The sequence below is a fragment of the Hevea brasiliensis genome, chromosome 2, assembly GCF_030052815.1.
Source record: "Hevea brasiliensis isolate MT/VB/25A 57/8 chromosome 2, ASM3005281v1, whole genome shotgun sequence".
In the NCBI taxonomy this organism is placed as follows: domain Eukaryota; kingdom Viridiplantae; phylum Streptophyta; class Magnoliopsida; order Malpighiales; family Euphorbiaceae; genus Hevea; species Hevea brasiliensis.
The window spans coordinates 73,179,176-73,196,995 of NC_079494.1; positions in this window are offsets into that span (position 1 = coordinate 73,179,176).

Consider the following 17,820-nt stretch of genomic DNA (forward strand, 5'->3'; position numbering starts at 1 on the left):
CATACATATAATTACAGAATTACATCAAAAGCTAATGTACAAGGGTATACCTATGATATACCCGAGGATAATCTCACCGTGTCTTTCAGTAACCTCGCTCAGCTACTCTATATTTTCTTTCACCTGCGACAGTATACAAAGCTATCGCTGAGTGGTGAATTCAGTGGTGCACAAACTAATAATTTAAAACTTAATACAAGTTATGCTTGACAATTTATAATAAATAAAAATTTAAAATTTCTAAATTCTTCAAAATTCATAACATTCAGAAATCAATATTTTCATTCATGCAAATTATTCATTTGAATAACATTTTGAATAAATAATAACTATTTATCTACATTTCTTTTAAATCCCGAAACAATACAAAAATATTTTGAATCACTGACAAATTATTTATTTCAACCACAATTTATCAAACTATGCATAATTTAAAGGGCGTTGCCAACAATTCACACAGTTGAACCCATGACCCAAAATTCAAATAGATGCCGTGTTGTACACCACAACATTTCACACTCTCCCAATAACTGAGGCTAAAAGAGAGGAACAAAGACTAGCTAGTATATATGAGTACTCATTTAAACTCTTCCCCAACTGGCAAGCCAGAAAGGAAGGAACTCGCCCCATCTAGTGGAGGAGATATCTCACTAGACAAGCTAATGAGAATTCACAATAAATTTTGCCATGTCAACTGTGGTTTCAAATCATATTCAAAACAATTTCTATTTACAAAGTATTTACAAATCATCAATATATTTAATCATCATAAATTCATGCTCAAGGTTGACAATACATCAAACTTAAAATTTACGATTCTCAAAACCATGCAATAAATCCTTAAATGCATAAAAAAAAATTTACATTTAATTTATACAATTTCATTCAACAAATTAAAATCATCAAAACAACAAAATTGTAAATCATAAAATAACTTGTTCAAATCAATTTAGAAGTGAAAAATAACAAAATAGTTAGTTATGCATAAACCTTATACGAGTTGCCTCTCGGCCTTGACTAAATGTCTCGGGTTCTTTCCCGGTATTCTTTTCCACTGAAACACATAGTTTCACAGTGTTTCAGTATCACCATTTATCATAACTCCAAAAATAAATTCAAATCTACTTATATCTAGCTTTAATATGCTAAACTTGACGTTCTTTAAAATTTATGTTTCGGGGTTACTATTCATGACACTATTCAAGTCAATTTGTTGACTTTCTAAGGCTTAATAGGTATGGGAATTCCAACTTCACCCACGTACCACATTTTGGTTACTAAATTTATTGGTTTTGGTTATTTACTCAAAATCTAAGTCTTTTAGGCAAATTTGTAAATTTTCAGTTTTGGTATCTTAAGTTGCACTGTTCCATTAGTCATTTTTATGTTAGAATTTGGCAAAACTTTCCTCATAGAAAATGTTCCCTATTGTCTTAACTTTATTCTCCTTTTTGAATCACTCCATTTGGAGTTTTGTAGCTCAAGTTATAGCCATTTGAATCATGGCTGCCGGATTAGACCTAACCCAGATTTCTGGGCACTAAATTGGTTCTGGCAGTTTTAGGTCACCAACTTTGGGTGGCCAAATGACTTGGTTAAGGGCATAATTTGGGTTTGGATTCTCCATGAAAGTTTTAGGTCTATATCTGAACTATCCACTGGTAAAATGTCAGGTCATTTAGACCTGCCTAGCCCAAGTTATGGCCAAATGAATAAATATTGTTCATTTGGTTATTTTTGTACAGGTTAGACTGAGAAAATCCAGATTTGGTCAATTTGTTCACTAGGTTTTGGTCACTTTTTGGGCATGATTCATGAATAAAAAATTTTCCATTTTGTGTCTATTTTCATTCCCAATTGGTCTCATATCAATTGGACTTGTAAATTTTCAGTTTTGGTCCCTCAAAGGGACCTTGGTCCTGCTGCCTGCAGCATGACCACATTCAATCCGAATTTAATCTCAATTCCAACACTTCCAACACACTTCATTTGGTCAAAAATGACCATTTCTCACCTCAAACTAGGTCAAACACATCATTTCACCATTCTTCCAATTTTTAGCTTCCAAAACCCTAGATGCCAAACCCTAGTTCACATTTTTGTCACATTTACTTGATTCAAAGTATACCAACATCATTCCTCAACTCAAGTAAGCTTCCTAACATATTTAATTCAATCAAAACACATGCATTTCCATCACAAACCCTAGCTGCTAGAATTTCTATCTAGTCCTCCAAATAAGTTTTCTTTTCATTTTATGTTAATTTCTAAGTTCTTTATGCTATACATACATTAATTAAACTAAAAATTTGAAGTTTGAATTACTAACCTTACGCAGAATTTTCTTCCCTTCAAAACTCTTCCTTTCTTCTTCTTTTTGTTGTCAAGTTCTCTACCAAAGCTTGAAATCAAGATTTAATGTTGGAGGTTTAACTTTCTATGGTGGGATTTAGGGTTTGCTTAAGCTCAAAATGAGCTTTAATGGAGATTTTGGTGAGGGAGAGGGGGAGAGAGAGAGTGAGGACGGCAAGGTTAAAGAAATGGGACTTTTTGCATTTTTTTTCTTTTCTTTATCAAATTTATCCTCTTGGAAGACCAAATTTATCCAATTTTTAACTTTTAATTATATTAGTATTTATGACATCATGCATGATGTCATGCATGATGTCATCTCTTTTCACTTTTTTATTTTCTTTTTATTTTTCTATTTATTTTTCCATTAGTTCTTTAATTTAATTTTCGATTCTGAAATTTTCTTTTCTCTGATTTTATTTGATAGTTAGGTCAAAAGTTAGCTCTCGGGGTCAATTGACCAATTTGCCCCTCGCTGGTTCAACCCTGTTTGCAAATAATTCAATATTTCTTTCGTCTCTCTGACCTAATTATTTGACTAACTTAACAATTCTTTTTTTGTGATTTTCTCTTTTCCACTATATTCGTAATGGTCCTAAGGACCGCAACATCACATTTTACGGTTCGAAATTTGAGTTTAAATCGACTTCGCAGTCGTTCCCGAGAAGGTCACCCATCGCTGTGACTCTCAGCTCGTTTAACTTCTTATGTTCTGTTTTTCTTATTTATACTTAACTAATTGACAATTACTAATTATTTGTGTTTATGGTTTATCTAGTTGTCTTAGATGTGGTTCTAATCTCCTTAATTGTCTGGATCGACATCGGTCACTGGAACAGTGAAATTTACGAGGCTATGCAAATAGAGATGTTACAATTCTTTCCCCCTTAAAATAATTTCGTCCTCGAAATTGTGTCCACTATCTGTCCTCAAATAATCATACGTGTTGTTTTCTCATGTTTTTCTCACTTTTCTACATAGCTTCATAATCGGAATAATGGTCCATAACACTTTAACCATCACTATTTACTCATCAATTGCTCACCTCGTGTGCCAAGTTTCTTATGAGCTTCTGTCATAAGTTAGATTCAAATTTATTTCAATTTTAGAGGTAAGCAAATCTGTGTGCTAGTGGATCCACTCTTTCTAGGACCTCGTATGATCCTATGGGTGAGAACTTAGTTTTACTCTTTTCTTATCAAATCTCTTGATCATTTGATGCAACCTTCAGTTTAGTTTAGAATATTTTAGTCTTTTCTTGCTTTGTTTTAGCAATTATTTTCCTTTGTAGTCTTTTTTTTTTTTTTTAAATTACCTTATTGGTCATATATGAACTGCTTATCTCTTTCTTGGCCATAGGTCTATAACTATTATCTTACCATCTCCATTTATGACCAAGGCTTATGTGCCATTTTGCACTATCTTGTTTGCTTTTATTTAACTTATTTCCTTCTTGATAAATTAGTTAGGGATATTGTTACGCGTCTTTGGTAGGTTGTTTGCCCCGGTGGCAATTCCTCATCTAGTGTTTTTCTCATTTCTTACTGTTCTATTTGTTTTTTTTTTTTCTCCACAGCTTAACTTTAATTATTTTATTCCTCAATCTTATCTTCTTCCTTAACTTGACTGTCGAGTCATGATTTAGCACCTCCTATCATCACTAATAAATCCACTATACTTCAATATTACTTTGATTTGGTCCTCTGATTATTCTAGTCAGCACTTTAACTAATATTCATAACGTTTCTTTTTTACATTCGTACTAACTATTCTAATTTTTACTTCTACAACTCTTTTATCTATCAATATTCTATAACTTATTTTTCGCTGGTTTGCGATCAATACTTTTTTTTTTTGAACCATAAACAATTCTTCAATCTTAAGAAGGAAGTCTACCGGACTCCCCTTTTTTCCATGCTATTCAAAAGTTTCGCTTTAATTCTAATCTAATCCTTATGAACCGCACAATAAAATTGTGCTCTTCCTAAAGAATACCTGGCTAACTAGTTCCTATCGAATTACTGTTATCAGTAGAATATCATTTCTTAACTGTTTTATAAGTTATAATTGTCATCCATAGCATCCTGTCTCTTCTAGGGGAACAAAATTATATTTTGTGTCTTACTGCTACTCAAATAGAATACTGTTCCTTACTAAACTTTGAGCAAAAGATCCATTGCAATACCAAAACCCTATATCGGAGACTGGATGACTTAGCCCTATAGGTGTTATTTTTAAATTTTTACCATGCTAAAATCTCTAGTCCCATAACAATTCTTGATGTACTGTAATTCATGCTAGGGTAACGGAGTCTTTAACTCTCACTACCTTGTAGCCATGATCTTTTGATATTCTAATTATAGAGTTTTAAATTTTGAATTAGGACTTTCAAACTCAGTTCTAGTAATAAAACTCTATTCTGGTATATTTGTACCAGAGCAAAAGTTATTTATAACTATTCTTATCCTTATGTACTATTGGGTAGTACGTAGCTCTACACAATAAATCTCAAGTCGATCAGTGTCTATGACTTACGGACAAACATAAAAAATATTGCATAGTTACTACGATACATCCCAATAGATCAAACTTCCCTATGTCTTATTTCTTTCAAATCCGCTAATATCTTAAAGTTATTTTGATTATGGTACTTACTGACATTTATCAACAGCAATACCTTTACTTCCATCTAGGGCAGATATATTGCTATAACTTACTTTTTGGTCCTCTTGCCTTATCCAATTAGGCTTACTAATTAACTTTATAATTTATCTTAGTCTAGGAGATGTCTCTCACTAGAAACTTTTGCAAAATTAATTCCAATCATGCTTATTATCGCAATTCTTATCCTAAAAGACTAATTACTAACACATTAAAATTTATCTCTATGTAAAGGAATAGCAGTAGAACATATAATTTAAGCATTAGCAGATAAACAAGTAGAGCCGGAATCAAATAGTATATAATTATTCCTTCTAAAAGTTAACAACATACCGGCAACTACATCTGAAGTCTCTGCTTCTTCCCCTCGATGCATGGCATTCCCCCTTTTTAGTGTATTCCTCTGCTCGGGTTGGTCCATTGTGCTAGGATTACTCGAAGTGCTGTCTCTGCTTCTAACTCTACCCCTACTAACTATTAATGAGCATCTAAAATCAGAACCTTGAACTGATTCCTCTAGTATAGTATGTGGTGTAAATCGACGTGCGCTAGTACAATCTCGAGCGAAATGTCCAATTCCACCACAATTGAAGCAGGCTTCAGTGACCCTATGGCAAATACCCCCATGAAATTTCCCACAAACGTCACAGATACGGATAGGGTAGGAACTTCTGGTTCTTTGACGAATGGTTCTTGATTGCTTCCGCCTTGAAGATCTACCTCTGTCATACTTAGGAGCTCAGGGTCTCTCAAAATCTTTTCTCTTTCCCAAATTACTACTCGAACTTTGACCGATGGGTTTCCCACTTTTCTCTTTTTCATGCTGCTCTTGAGAGGGTTGGGTTTGTACTTGGGCCTGGGCTGACAGATTATTAGCCATTTGCTGAAAGAACATGGCCATCTGCTGAGCCATTTATGCAGTAATTTGTATAGGAGGGACTGGTGCAGTTGGACCTCCAACGCTCTGCGAAAATGGGGCCTCTCCTTGTACGTCAGCTGTATTAGATTGCTCTACCATTTTATCCCCCTTGTCCATATCTATACATAGAATTTCTTTTTTTTTTTTTTCCTGTACAACCAACACAAGGAGATTTCTCCCTGTTAGTTCATATTTATGATGTAAATGTACCATAGGTATGAAACATTCGAGTAGTTGTACTTTTCGAAAAATATTTCAAATTCACAGTTCAAAATTTACATTAAAACCTTTGCTCTGATACCACTAAAACATGTCACACCCTACTCCACGTAAGATGTAACATGCTCCCATAGTACACCTAATGAATTACTATACTTCGCCTACCGGTAACCCATCAAATATACTACAAGGGATTTTAAAACAATTTTCGTTCATTTTTAAATTGGTGAGTAAAATTTTTTTCAGATATTAAAAACCGTTATTTAAAGTCCAAACATAAATCAAATTTTTAGATATTTAAAATCTCCACAATTTTTACAAAAATTTCGGCAAAGTGCCGTCTATATTTTGAGAAAACAGTTCTTCAAAACCAGAAAATAAAGACACTCCCAATATTTTTCTCAATCACAACTCCATTATTCAATCTCATTTCACAAATCAACATAAGCGACTCAATACACAGTTTAAATTAAATCAAACATTAAAACCTCTCATTAAGGTAACAAAATTAATATTTACATTCATGGGATCATAAAAAAAATTAGTAGTACAAAACTTTATAAATACATAAAATCTCAACATAACCTTATAATAATTTGTATTTCATTACAATCCAAAAATATATTACAAAAGAGTTGGTACAACTGCTCAAAGGAAATTTCATACATATAATTACAGAATTACATCAAAAGCTAATGTACAAGGGTATACCTATGATATACCCGAGGATAATCTAATCGTGTCTTTCAGTAACCTTGCTCAGCTACTCTATATTTTCTTTCACCTGCGACAGCATACAAAGCTATCGCTGAGTGGTGAACTCAGTGGTGCACAAACTAATAATTTAAAACTAAATACAAGTTATGCTTGACAATTCATTACAAATAAAAATTTAAAATTTCTAAATTCTTCAAAATTCATAACATTCAGAAATCAATAGTTTCATTCATGCAAATTATTCATTTGAATAACATTTTGATCAAATGGTAACTATTTATCTACATTTCTTTTAAATCCCGAAACAATACAAAAATATTTTGAATCACTGACAAATTATTTATTTCAACCACAATTTATCAAACTATGCATAATTTAAATGGCGTTACCAACAATTCACACAGTTGAACCCATGACCTAAAATTCAAATAGATGCCATGTTGTACACCACGACATTTCACACTCTCCCAATAACCGAGGCTAAAAGGGAGGAACAAAGACTAGCTAGTATATATGAGTACTCATTCAAACTCTTCCCCAACTGGTAAGCCAGAAAGGAAGGAACTCACCCCATCTAGTGAATGAGATATCTCACTAGACAAGCTAATAAGAATTCACAACAAATTTTGCCATGTCAACTGTGGTTTCAAATCATATTCAAAACAATTTCTATTTACAAAATATTTACAAATCATCAACATATTTAATCATCATAAATTCATGCTCAAGGTTGGCAACACATCAAACTTAAAATTTACGATTCTCAAAACCATGCAATAAATCCTTAAATGCATAAAAAAAAATTTACATTTAATTTATACAATTTCATTCAACAAATTAAAATCCTCAACACAATAAAATTATAAATCATAAAATAACTTGTTCAAATCAATTTAGAAGTGAAAAGTAACAAAATAGTTAGTTATGCACAAACCTTATACGAGTCGCCTCTCGGCCTTGACTAAATGTCTCGGGTTCTTTCCCGGTATTCTTTTCCACTGAAACACACAGTTTCACAGTGTTTCAGTATCACCATTTATCATAACTCCAAAAATAAATTCAAATCTACTTATACCTAGCTTTAATATGCTAAACTTGACGTTCGTTAAAATTTGTGTTTCGGGGTTACTATTCATGATACTATTCAAGTTAATTTGTTGATTTTCTAAGGCTTAATAGGTATGGGAATTCCAACTTCACCCACGTACCACATTTTGGTTACTAAATTTATTGGTTTTGGTTGTTTACTCAAAATCTAAGTCTTTTAGGCAAATTTGCAAATTTTCAGTTTTGGTATCTTAAGTTGCACTATTCCATTGGTCATTTTTCTGTTAGAATTTGGCAAAACTTTCTTCATAGAAAATGTTCCCTATTATCTTAACTTTATTCTCCTTTTTGAATCACTCCATTTGGAGTTTTGTAGCTCAAGTTATAGCCATTTGAATCATGGCTGCCGGATTAGACCTAACCCAGATTTCTGGGCACTAAACTGGTTCTAGCAGTTTTAGGTCACCAACTTTGGGTGGCCAAATGACTTGGTTAAGGGCATAATTTGGGTTTGGGTTCTTCATGAAAGTTTTAGATCTATATCTCAACTATCCACTGGTAAAATGTCAGGTCATTTAGACCTCCCTAGCCCAAGTTATGGCCAAATGAATAAATATTGTTCATTTGGTTATTTTTGTACAGGTTAGACTGAGAAAATCCAGATTTGGTCAATTTGTTCACTAGGTTTTGGTCACTTTTTGGGCATGATTCATGAATAAAAAATTTTCCATTTTGTGTCTATTTTCATTCCCAATTGGTCTCATATCAATTGGACTTGTAAATTTTCAGTTTTGGTCCCTCAAAGGGACCTTGGTCCTGCTGCCTGTAGCATGACCACATTCAATCCGAATTGAATCTCAATTCCAACACTTCCAACACACTTCATTTGGTCACAAATGACCATTTCTCACCTCAAACTAGGTCAAACACATCATTTCACCATTCTTCCAATTTTTGGCTTCCAAAACCCTAGATGTCAAACCCTAGTTCACATTTTTGTCACATTTACTTGATTCAAAGTATACCAACATCATTCCTCAACTCAAGTAAGCTTCCTAACATATTTAATTCAATCAAAATACATGCATTTCCATCACAAACCCTAGCTGCTAGAATTTCTATCTAGTCCTCCAAATAAGTTTTCTTTTCATTTTATGTTAATTTCTAAGTTCTTTATGCTATACATACATTAATTAAACTAAAAATTTGAAGTTTGAATTACTAACCTTACGCAGAATTTTCTTCCCTTCAAAACTCTTCCTTTCTTCTTCTTTTTGTTGTCAAGTTCTCTACCAAAGCTTGAAATCAAGATTTAATGTTGGAGGTTTAACTTTCTATGGTGGGATTTAGGGTTTGCTTAAGCTCAAAATGAGCTTTAATGGAGGTTTTGGTGAGGGAGAGGGGGAGAGAGAGAGTGAGGACGGCAAGGTTAAAGAAATGGGACTTTTTGCATTTTTTTTTTCTTTTCTTTTATCAAATTTATCCTCTTGGAAGACCAAATTTATCCAATTTTTAATTGTTAATTATATTAGTATTTATGACACCATGCATGATGTCATGCATGATGTCATCTCTTTTCACTTTTTCATTTTCTTTTTATTTTTCTATTTATTTTTTCATTAGTTCTTTAATTTAATTTTCGATTCTGAAATTTTCTTTTATCTGATTTTATTTGACAGTTAGGTTAGGAGTTAGCTCTCGGGGTCAATTGACCAAATTGCCCCTCGCCGGTCCAACCCGGTTTGTTAATAATTCAATATTTCTTCCGGCTCCCTGACCTAATTATTTGACTGACTTAACAATTCTTTTCATGATTTTCTCTTTTCCACTATGTTCGTAATGGTCCTAAGGACCGCAGTGTCACATTTTATGGTTTGAAATTTGAGTTTAAATCGACTTCGCAGTCGTTCCCGAGAGGGTCACCCATCGCTGTGACTCTCAGCTCGTTTAACTTCTTATGTTCTGTTTTTCTTATTTATACTTAACTAATTGACAATTATTAATTATTTGTGTTTATGGTTTATTTAGTTGTCTTAGATGTGGTTCTAATCTCCTTAATTATCCGGACCGACATCGGTCACCGGAACAGTGAAATTTACGAGTTTATGCAAATAGGGGTGTTACACTAGTGCTTCTGTCAACATAGCCTTTAACCTCTCAAAACTGGCTTGGCACTTATCGTTCCAGCCAAATTTCACATTCTTGTGCAACAACTTGGTCATTAGAGCAACTATAAGAGAAAACCCCTTCACAAATCTTCTATAATACCCAGCTAGCCCCAAGAAACTTCTGACCTTAGTTGTATTTCTGGGAGGCTTCTATTCCATCACTACTTCTATCTTTTTGGGGTCCACTCTAATCCCCTTTGCTGATACTATGTGTCCAAGGAAAGAGATTTCACTCATTCCGAAGTCACACTTGGACAGCTTAGCATACAACTTCTTTTCTCGCAGGGTTTGCAGAACAATCCTCAAATGTTCATCATATTCTTCCCTGGTCTTGGAATACACCAGAATATCATCAATAAAGACCACTATAAACCGATCTAAATATGGATGGAAGATACGGTTCATAAGGTCCATAAATGCTGCTGGTGCATTTATTAACCCAAACGACATCACCAAAAATTCATAATGCCCATACCGGGTTCTGAATGCAGTTTTTGACACATCTGCATACTTTACCCTTAACTAATGATACCCTGATCTGAGATCAATTTTTGAAAATACACCGGCTCCCTTTAATTGATCAAACAGATCGTCAATTCTAGGCAAAGGATATTTATTCTTCATAGTTACTTTGTTCAACTACCGGTAATTAATACACAATCTCAAGGTTCCATCCTTCTTCTTCACAAACAGTACCGGAGCTCCCCATGGTGACACACTAAGGCATATGAACCCCTTATCAAGCAACTCTTGTAATTGAATTTTCAACTCTCTCAATTCAGTGGGTGCCATCCTATAAGGAGCAATAGAAATTAGTGCTGTACCCGGCATTACCTCAATAGCAAATTTGACTTCCCTTTCTGGTGGTAAACCAGGCAATTCTTCAGGAAATACATCGGGGAGGTCTCTTATTATGGGTATATCACACGAATTCGGCTTAGCCTACCTAGTATCAACCACGTGTGCTAGGTAAGCTTCACAGCCTTTTCTCATCAATCTTCTTGCAACTGTGGCTGAGATAACATTGGACAGAAAATCTGTCTTTTCACCCACAACAGTAATCTCATTACCCTCAAAAGTTTTCAGAGAAATCCTCTTCAGTTTGTAATCAACTATTGCCTGATGACATGACAACCGGTCCATTTCCAAAATCATGTCAAACTTGTGGAAGGGCAATTCGATTAGGTCTGACGAGAATTCATACCCTTGAATCCTCAATAGGCAACCTTTATACACCTTATTCACTACCACACTATGGCCTAGTGGATTTGCGACCAGAATTTCTTGATCACTCTCCTCTACTAAAACTCCCCCCCTCTACGGGTAGTTTGATGTAGATGTATGAATGAGTAAATCCTGGATCCACCAATGCATGCACAGATGTGTTGTAGAGGGAGAACATACCCCTGATGACGTCCGGGGCATCTTGCTCCTCCTGAGCTCTTATAGCATAGGCTCTGGCAGGTACTCTGACCTCTGGCCTCTCAGCTGTCTTAGATGCAGGCCTCAGTGATGGACCAGCTGCCTCAGATTTATCGGGCTTCCTACCCCTTTGAGGTACAGGGGCAGGCCTATCAGCTTGTGTTGGGGCAACTGTAGTAGTTCTCTTCGGACAATTTTTAATCTGATGTTCTGTAGATCCACACCATAAGGATGCACCGGTCACTCATTAACAGTCCCCCTTATGCCACTTCTGGTAGTACGAACAGGCAGAAGATGCTGGGGCTGGTCCCCTAAACACTGTCCCTGGAGAGCTGCCCACTAATGGTGTGGACTGACCTCTCCTAGGTGTGAACTGTGGTCTAGGGTCCAGGGACTGACCTTGACCTTGTGGTTGTCCTGAAACCTGAGCAGGAGGACCCTTACTCTTCTTACTGGGAGCAGAAAATGAACTGGACTGACCCGAACCCCTCTTCTGCTGTCTTTCCCTTCTATTTTGCTCATTTATTCGGACTCTTTCTGCTTTCAATGCAGCATCTACTAATTTGGCAAAATCTATGATCTCCAATGCTGTTATCATGACTTTGATATTATCATTGAGCCCTTCTTCGAACCTTCTGCACCTCTCTGTCTTTGTAGGGACTATCTCCTTCCCATACCAGCTCAGTCTGACGAATTCTCGCCATACTCTACTACTGATAGTTGCCTCTGTCTCAGACTGATAAATTCTCTTCTTCTCTCTTCTAAATACACTTTACTGACAGACTTCTTCCTGAACTCTGTTAGGAAGTAATCCCAGGTGATTTGATCCAGTTGCACCTCACTGGTTACTGTGTCCCACCACTAGTATGCATCATCCTGAAGTAGGGACACAACACCCTCCAGGTTCTGCTCGGGGGTGCAATGAAGCTGTTTTAGCACTCTGATTGTTTTATCCAACCAGTTTTCTGCTGTCATGGGATCATCCTCCTTCTTCCCAAAGAAATCCATAGCCCCATGTTTTCGCAGTTTCTCTAGATGGGACTTTTGTGGTGCTAGTGGAGGTTGTGGCTGTGGTTGTGGTGGTGGAATTGCCGCCATCATTTTCCGATAAAATTTGGTCATTTCCTGAAATAATGCAAACTGAGGTTAGGCAGGTGCCTCAGCTACTGGTGGAGTAGATTCTCCCCTGCCCCCAGATTCAGCCCTTGGTGGAGCACGACTCTCCACCTCTTCATCAACTGCTCTTTGAGAAGCAGGATCTATATCCTGATCAAAATAACAAAACAAATAGATTTGCATCAATGTCACCTCAACACTTACAAATGCAATGCAATGGTATGCACTCTATCTAGGCCTAAAAACGCCTAAACCGATGCTCTGATACCACTAAATGTGACACCCCCTACCCGTCTACAGTATAGCCGAGCATGATATGCCACATAGTGTGTTGGGGCACCAATTCATATTTCTATTACAATTTACCCTTTTTAATTCATTTATTCACAATTTTTTATTAATATGAATTTTTCACAAATTTTATAGAAAATTCGGCAGAGTGCCGGCTGTAAATTGGAAAAACAATTTTTCTGAATCTATTAAAAACACTTCCAATATAATCATAATTTCAATCTCAGTCAACCACCAACATCTTTCCACAATTTCTCAAATGACATCAATATTTCAAAAAAAATCAATTCATTCATATCATACTCTACTCCATAAGAAATACTCAAATTATTGCTGAACATGGTTCATAAATAATTACATCAAAAGCATAATTACATGAGTTTAAAATATACATAACAAAAGTTTACAAATACAAAAGACCAAAAGTAGCCTAATGTCCTACCAATGCACTGCAAATGTGAGGTGACTCTGGACTCTGTGTTCAGATCTGAACACTCACCCAGTATGAGGTCTGCTGGACTCCCTAGCTATGTCTCCAGTACCTGCGCATGGCAAAAGTGACGCGCTAAGCAATTCTGCTTAGTGGTGACAATATAACATAAAATAACTAAAATAACATAAATATGCAGAATATATGTTTATATTTTAGGTAGACTTAATTTTTGGCATTTATTGTAGTATTATTCGATTAAAATTTTGTAAGATTCATTATCATTGCCCGAGTAACCCATACTAGTCGACTGGACTGGATAAACGGGTAAACTAGCACTGGGTACTAAGTACCTCGGACCATCACACCATCGGTCACATTGTATCTCCCCGTGTGCAACAGAACAGCTAATAAGCCATAATAATCATTAGGGATAAAATTCAAGTATAATAACTCAATTAACATAGCCAAAGGCTATTTTATCACAGAATGGCACGTGAGGCCATAAAACACAGAATGGCATGAAGCCATATGCAATACTACTAACAGAACCCTATTGGCATACCAACCTATCCAAACTAATCTTGTTAGGTGTACTAGGGCATGTAACACTCTTAAATTATACAATTCTTGAAATTTAAGTTTAGGTGTTACTATTCATTCCATTAATCAACAAAAATGTTGACTTTTGCATAGACAATAGGTACATTGGTTTTAATACTCCCAACATACCACATTTTGCACTCTAAAATTATTGGTATTGATTGTCAATACCATTTCTAAGCTTAATGTTAACCGTTCAAAATTTTCAAATTTCAAGCTTTGTATTTACTATTCCATTAGTCATTTTTTTAGTGGGAATTTGGCAAAGTTGTCAACATGAAAGTTGTTCCTTATTGTGTCTAGTTACATTTCTTTTTTTGAATCACTCTATTTGGAGTTTTTAACCTCAAGTTATGGCCTAAATATCATGACTGGCCGGATTGCTAACTTCCTAGATTTTCTGGACTGACCAAATCTATAGTGTTTTGTGTAGTGACTGCAGGTCACCTTTTGAACATGTTATGGTCAAAATTTGGGTTAGGTTTCTTCATGAAAGTTGTAGATATATGTCTCAGATATTTACTGGTAAAATTTCAAGTCAATTGGACTTTTCTACACTGAGTTATGACCAAATGAATAAATACTGTTTATTTAGTCATTTTGCCCAGGCAGAATGCAGGTCAGCCGGATTAGGGTAATCTTTAGGTCAACTTGGTTTAGTTTTCTGGGCATGGTTTCTTCACCAAAGTTGTGCTATTATGTGTCTAGTTTCATGTCCAATTGACCTTGCACCAATTGAGCCTCTACAACTTCAGTTATTGCTGTCCAAACCTACTGGACTATGCCCAGTCCTGCAAGTCACTAAGGGCTGCCACACTAACTTCAATTTCCACTAAAAAAACCACTTCATTTCTTATTCACACATAGCCCAATGGTCAGTAATTGACCATTAAAATTCTCTTTCACCAAATACATGAACAAAGTCTCAATTTGGGTGCAAACCCTAGCTGGCAAGAGTTCTTCTTTTACACTTCTTTTTGCTCCCAAAAGATTCACCAAGATGAAAGAGCAAGTTTTTGTGTTGGGAACTTAGGCTTTAATGGGTGAAAAACCAAAGAAATCAAGCTTTGGTAAGCTTGATAATGGTGGACAATGGGAGAGAGGGTTTCGGCTTGGAGAAGATGAAAGGAGCTTTTGATTTTTTTTTCTTTCCTTTTTCTGCCCATTAAGTCTTTTTAAATAAATTTGTGCCATGTGTCAACATTTGATTAGGTGGGAGGATTATAATGACATCATTATGATGTCATAAGACTAATTTCTCTCATTTTCCATCCTTTTCTTGCCTATTTAATTCCAATTAAATTTTTAACAATATTTATTCACATTTTATGTCATATAAATTATTTATTTAACTAGATAAGTTGGCCAAAAATTATCTTTGAAGACAAAATGACCAAAATGCCCTCCGTTTGGCTTAACGAGCTAAAATTATCTGTATCGATTGAAAAATTTTTCTAAGCATTTTCTTGGCATTCTAATGCCTTAGAAACCTCAATGACCTATCTCTGGAGTCCTAAAAACTATTTTATGAATTTTTTCCCAGGTCTAGGGTTGCTAGCGGCCTTCACCGTCACTTCCCCTTCGGGTTACTCATCACTGGGGTTTCGGCTTGTTTAACCTTAGAGTATTTCGTTCCTAAAAATTTTCCTTGATTTTTATGAGCATTATTTGGTTTATTTATAACTCCTCACTCTAGTCTATTTATAATTTCAAACATTCTAGCTGCCTGGATCGACATTGGTCACCTGAACAGTAGACTATATGGACTAGCTAAAGTGAGGATATTACACTCAAACCACCTATATACAAGATAACTGTGCTATCTCAGGTCTAAAGATTATATGCACTGATATGATTTATGACAATACATTGACAAGAGTAAACTCCATGTGCTTGTCATAAGTGTCACTGGTTCGACCTACTTATTGTAACATCCCCATTGTATGTGTTTTGTACGTTCTGTTGCTCCGGTGACCTAATGTCAGTTCGACCAAGTCAGGATGTCTGGAACTAGACTTCGGTGATAGTGAACAGACATATAATGAGGAAATAAATAAAAATAAAATACAAGAAAAATTAAAGAAAAATAAAAGAGAAAATGAAACTAAGTTAAACGAGCCGGTACCGCAGCGATAAGTGACCACACTGGGAAGGCAATTGCTGATCCCAGGACCGCGGGGAACCCTCAGAATTAAATTTCGGGACATAATTAAAGGTTTATTGAAATAAAATTAATATTAGAATTATCAAAGAAAAATCAATAAATTAGTACAAAGAAAAATGAAAAATCGAGAAACAGACAAAAATTGGTGTTACAAAAAATTCGAGAATACAACCCGAAGAGGGGCATTTTGATTATTTGACACCTAGAGTTGCCTTTTGACTTCAATTTCCATTAAAAATAAATGATATTACACTTTGAAAATGTCATGAAAAATTAAAATGAGGTACATTATATAAATAGTGAAAGAATTGAGATAAATGTTCAAATTTGGAAACTTGGAATAATTAAACCATAAAGATATCTTAGTGCTCCACTAACATTAAAATATGGGATCATATAAACCACTTAAGGGCAGATTTTCTTCTCACTAACTACTTCATCTTCAACCTCACTCTCACTTACTGAAATGGAACCTCCATGAAAGCACTATTGCCACCCATGCAAAGCTCCATTGGTGCATGATCAAGCCATGATTTTTTGCAAATTTCTTCATTAAACTTGGTCTACACTTCATGAGAAATACCTAGGCAGAAAAAAGGAGAGAAAGTATCAAGTTTTTAACAAGCTCCAAAAGTGGTAAGTGTCCAAATCCTCTCCCTTGCTTTAGTAAACCTTGTGTTTAGGTTGAGGTGAGTAATTTGGTGAAGAGAAAGGAAGGAAATATTGAGATATGAACTTGTCCATTTTCGGCAGCCATGAAAGTTTGTTGTGGTTGAGTTTTTCTTACCTCTAATGGATGAGAATTAAGGTTGATTAACTCACATGGACATTGTAGTAGGTTAATGTCCAAGTATGTATCTGTTAGTGCTTGAATTAAAGGTTTAAAAGTGGGACTTTGATGCATTAGTAAACTGCCATGTTGGGCAGCCTTAAATATCATGAATTTGTGTGTGAGTTTATGAAATTTATTAATGAAATATGATGGTGTTGAATGGTGGGCAATTTGTGTAATTGCCATGGAAGTGTATGTGTGATATAAGTGTTGATGTACATTGAATTTGGGTTGAAGTAAATGTTAAACATTAATGGTGTATTGTGTACATTGAGCACTTAAGTGTTCTACACAAAATGCTTGCTAGAATTGTGTACAATATATATAGAAGTGCCATGACTGAATATTGAAGTATTGGGAGGAGGAGGATTATCAAAATTGGAAGTGTAATGTTTAAATGCAGGTTGTGTGTGTTGGCAGCACCTAAATTAGGTCATAAGTGCAAAACTGTGAACCCAATTAGTATGAGGCCAATGGGGGGGAGGGGGGGGGGGAGGTGAAACTAGACACCAAATAGGCCAACTTTCATGTAGAAATATTGCCAAAATTCTGCTTAGAAACTGACCTTAAAAATGACCAAATCCGGAATGGCAACCTTGCAAACCCAGATTTTCGACCATATGAACAGTAGTTATTAGGATGACCATAACTCACTCAAAACATGTCCAATTGACCTAAAATTTTTACCATTGATAGCTTAGACATAGAGCTACAATTCTTGTGAAGACACAAAAGCCCAAAAATGGCCAGAACCAAGTCAAATAGCTTGCACAAGTTTTGGTGCCAAAACTGCCAGAACTGAATGTGACCTAAAAGTGACCAAATTTTGCACTAAAGATGCAATCTGTCTAGCTTTAGTAAATTGACCATATCTTGGTC